The sequence below is a fragment of the Electrona antarctica genome (assembly GCF_951216825.1).
Source record: "Electrona antarctica genome assembly, contig: scaffold_25, whole genome shotgun sequence".
Taxonomy (NCBI): domain Eukaryota; kingdom Metazoa; phylum Chordata; class Actinopteri; order Myctophiformes; family Myctophidae; genus Electrona; species Electrona antarctica.
The window spans coordinates 7487263-7492197 of record NW_027637034.1 but is presented as its reverse complement, the minus strand read 5'-3'; the positions used below and the strand labels follow the sequence as shown (position 1 = coordinate 7492197).

The 4935-nt window shown below is 40.6% G+C and overlaps 1 protein-coding gene across 1 annotated transcript in view; it reads right to left on the bottom strand.

The window, feature by feature from the left end:
• The window catches only part of LOC306919233 (uncharacterized protein), a gene marked incomplete at its 3' end in the record, with an annotated part of 270701 nt that overhangs the window by 241541 nt on the left and 24225 nt on the right, over positions 1-4935 (bottom strand). The gene's annotated exons all lie outside the window — the stretch shown is intronic.

Below are 4935 nucleotides of genomic sequence, written 5' to 3'. Positions count from 1 at the left end.
ACTTTCCCTCCGATTCCGCCATTACGCTGAAAACAAAGAACCAGTGTTGCCACATTGTGTGAGAGAAATAAGCAACCAGGTCAATGAAAACAAGCCAACTGAGAAATAAAGCCAAATCAAGAAAAACAAGCCAAAACAAACAAATAATAAGACCATATAATCCTAATAAAAAAATAGTTGATGCATTTATCAATATAAATACTATGTATGTCTAGGATAATTCATGTTTTGGTAATTTATTATACTAACAATTAGCCTATAAAAAAAGAAGCCGAAAATAGCGGGAAACAAGCGGACTTGGCAACCCTGCAAACAACACGCATCTACTTCCGGGTCAACGCGTCACACCGAGCATGCGCCGCTGCCTATGCTGCCACCTGGTGGAGGTGGTGTGTAACTGTTACTGAATACATTAAGGATGAATGGACTGCCTTCCACAACTTTAGGAATAACATGAATGTTAAACACTGTTACTGGACACATGGATGGTGATGATGATTGACATTCTTTCTTTATAGGAATAATAAATCCTTATCTCGTTTTCATTAAGGAGGTTCTAGACATACAATACAAAGCATCTAGTCTAATAATGCTTAATAATGGAAAGCGTTTGTATTGACTTGTGCTTTCGTTTGAAATGTACCCATTCTACATACTGTGAAATAAAAAAGAAAAAAAAGAAAGGAAGACAGAAACTACAGCAACCAAATCAACCAAACAACAATTCTGCAAAACAAGTAAGCACACAGACGAGATGATAAAATACAAAGAACAAACAAAACAACAATACATAAGTCAAGCAAGGATAGAGAATGGATCATTAATTTATAGAGAAGGGATCATTGATTTATAGAGAAGGGATCATTGATTTATAGAGGGTCATTAATTTATAGAGAAGGGATCATTGATTTATAGAGGGTCATTAATTTATAGAGAATGGATCAATAATTTATAGAGAATGGATCATTCATTTATAGAGAAGAGATCATTGATTTATAGAGAAGGGATCATTGATTTATATAGGATCATTAATTTACAGAGGATCATTAATTTATAGAGAATGGATCATTAAATTGGAAACATCAGTCATGAATGTCAGGATAGTATGCAGTATAAATTAATATAGCCTACTGCATACTATGATTATAGTGATTAAAAAGGTTAAATGTTAAATTAAGGATGAATGGAGTGCCTTCCACTATTTTAGGAATAAATAACATGAATATTAAACAAAAATGAAATTAATTAGATATGATAGGCCTATTGTGTAACATAATTAGCCTGGCATGACCAGACTATATCACTGCCCAGGGCTTCTTCCTCTGGTCCAAGGACCACAGGTGGTCCTTGAGGGGGTTCCAGGTGGTCCAGGGACCACTGGTGGTCCTTGAGGGGGTTCCAGGTGGTCCCAGGGACCACCGGTGGTCCTTGAGGGGGTTCCAGGTAGTCCGAGGACCACCAGTGTTCCTTGAAGGGGTTCCAGGTGGTCCAGGGACCACCGGTGGTCCTTGAGGGGGTTCCAGGTGGTCCAGGGACCACCAGTGGTCCTTGAGGGGGTTCCAGGTGGTCCGAGGTCCACCAGTGGTCCTTGAGGGGATTCCAGGTGGTCCGGTGGTCCTTGAGAGGGTTCCAGGTGGTCCGAGGACCACCGGTGGTCCTTGAGGGGGTTCCAGGTGGTCCGGGGACCACCAGGGGTCCTTGAGGGGGTTCCAGGTGGTCCGAGTGGTGGCGAGTCCCGACAGCCAGGTATGTGCACAAATCACAACTACAACTGTACAGTGCCCCGCTGTTTATAAACCCACACACAGTTTGGACTTGTTTTTACAGGCTGCTGTACATTGCCCCGCTCAGCCGCTGCGCTGTTTATAAGCCAAAAACATTCTGTTTGAGTTATTTTCGCCGGCGATCGCACAGGGGTGGGGTGCCGTCGTTGGGGGCACTCGCTGATCAGCCTGCGTCGGGGCCCACTGACATCTAGTTACGCCCCTGGTCTGCTGCGAGGTTACTCCGTGGAGGGAAATAAATAAATAATAAAAGTACGATATATAATACAAGATAATGACAGCTTGGCACCCGTGGCAGTAACTTTTATTTTTGTAGAAGAGGCGATCTAATGTTGTTTATGCCGTTTAAATTATTTGTATACATGTGTAAACTTGTATTGTACTGTGAAAAGGTCTCTTTTCCCTTGGTCTTTATCTTTTTCAGTATAAAAAATATATTAGTTTACTATAACACTATATAACACTTTAATTTAGAACACAGGTATGGTCATAAGGTTTTCAAAAACCATCGTAAACTAATTTGGCTTGCCCCCTAGTGGTCGGTTTGCAACTTTGGAATGAAACAGGCATTTTAAGGTCCCGGCAGCCATCGTGGACGCCATCTTGAAAACGATGCCTTTCAAGTTGTTCGTTTTCCGTAAAAAAATCGTATGTTATTTAGCACACCCAATGGTAACAGAATCCATTGAAAAATATCTTCTATCAATCATTTGGGGTTCCAACCATATACTGACATATCTAATAGTGCTTTCATTGCAAACCGACCACTAGGGGGCGAGCCAAATTAGTTTTCAATGTTTTTTGAAAACCTTATGCCCATACCTAACACCATGCCAAAATTTAAAAAGTAGTTACGAAGTGCACAATTGTAATGATTTTTTACATATTAAATCCCAGTCTATAGGCATTTTAGCTCATTTTAGCCACAGTGGACGCCATCTTTAAAACTATGCCTTTCTGGTTGTTCGTTTTTCCTATGATTTTAGTATGTTATTTAGCACACCCAATAGTAACAGAATCCATTGAAAAATCTCTTTTATCAATTATTTTGGTTTACAACCATAGCTATACGTATCTAATATTTGAGTCTGTGCAAACAGCCCACTAGGGGGCGCACCCAACGCGTTTGCACAGCTTTTTGAAAACCTTATACCCATACCTAACACCACACCCAAATTCAAAAACTAGTCAACAAGAGCCAAATTGTGGTGATTTCTTACGAGTTCGCCCCCAGCTATAAATTACCTATTCAACATCACCACGGTAAATGCTCCATATGTAAGCGCTAATGTTAATATTCACTGCATACACGTACAGTAATATAGTTACATGATGACCAAGCAACGTTACAGTCCACTGTAGGCTACAGCTATTTGATTTCCAAATCGTAGCGCTGTACAGCTATTCAGTTTCCCCATCGTAGTGTGGCGCAACTCGTTGTGTGCCCAAAAGAACAGATCTGCAAGCTGTCGACATGCCATCGAGCGGCATGTTGATTGTTTGTACGTCTGTTATTTTGGTTAGGCAACGCACATTACGCGTGGTATGTGGGTTTGAGAGGCAATGATTAATGTAAATGATACAGTAACCTAGTAGATTATAGCCAAGTTGACAGTCATAATACTAGAATTTCGCCGCCCTCATCCTATAGTTACGTTGCAGTGCAATATGGGAAGAAGGAAGTTGCGGGAGTTGACAGACTCCACTTCATGTTTCAGCTGTGTTTTTAAACCCAGTATTGTGCACTGCACATGTAGTAACAGATGGGTTATTATTATTATGTGTTGTTAACTTGTTTTGTAGTATTTTGATTAGTGATGCTGAAAGCATGATGCTGAAAGCATCACTAATCACCAGGAGTCAGCCCAGCTCCTAATCCAGACAACAGATAAATAGTCAGAGTACAGGCAGTACCTTAGGCCAATGAGAGGTAAATGTTAATAATTTAGAAGGATAATCATTAATAATAGATTTATCTGTTTAAAAGACAAAGTAATGAGTATATATTTAGTAAGTATAAGAGTATAGAACAAGTGAGCAATTCTCCATTATGTCCCAATCAACTCTATAAAAGTTCTGAAGCATCATAAAAGTGACAGTTTTTCCCACATAGAATAGTTATAAATGAAAAATGATATTACCTGAAATAATGATGACGCAGACACAAGGATAGGCAGAATTAAGGTAAAGAATTTAGTTTTGATCTTAATATTCAAAAAGTATTTATTTCCTCTTTCACAAGTCACAGATCACAGCCTCAATATACAATTACAGCAATTTTTCAAAGTCAATGGTGGAGGTCCCGCTGTACATTTGTTATGAGTAGGTTTTTATACCACAGATGACGTAGGGACAGAGATGGATAGCAATGGTGGTGTCAATCTCTCATTGGATGGATCGGAGGGTGTGTTTTTGCAAGGTACCGGGAGGCTGGCCGTGGGCCGTGGCGTGTGATCCTGGCGGCCGAAGTGTGCTGCATTGTTGCTAAACAGCAATCCTGCCCTGAGCTAATGTGACGCGCAGGATTAGTAATGTTAATAGGATTGTATAGCTCTGTTCGGGACTGTTGCACAACGGTGAGCGGTGAAAAAAGTTGCACTTTGTTAACGGGGACAGTATTGGACCTATTAACTGCATTACTTCAGAGGATCGCTGCTACTTCAGAATATGTTTACTCACCCCTGGAAATTGCCTGAAACCAATAGAATGTTTGGAACATTATCAGCCAATTAACGTGAGTTGCATAAATCCTTTATTTCAGCGACTATTAGTCCGTTCTCTGACACACTCGTCTCAATAACAATAATCACGACGCCAGGCGCCACCATATAGTGGCATTTTTCTTTTTCCTTTTTTTTTTTTCACTCTGGCTTTTTCGGGTTTTCGGGCCCAACATTATGGTAATTGTTAGGGGCCGACCCAGTTAGGGTAGGGTAGGGCCGGGCCTTAATTTTCAGGGAGGGTGATCACTGGCACAGGGAGGGTGATCACTGGCACAGGGAGGGTGTTCACTGGCACACTGGCATCAGTGTGAGAGAGAGGATATGTATTTTGAAATAAAAAAGATCATTAAATTAAGTCCCTTCATATCATATCTGTATACAAATGACATCCTGCTCATGGAATGAATGATGGGTTGTTAATGAGATCA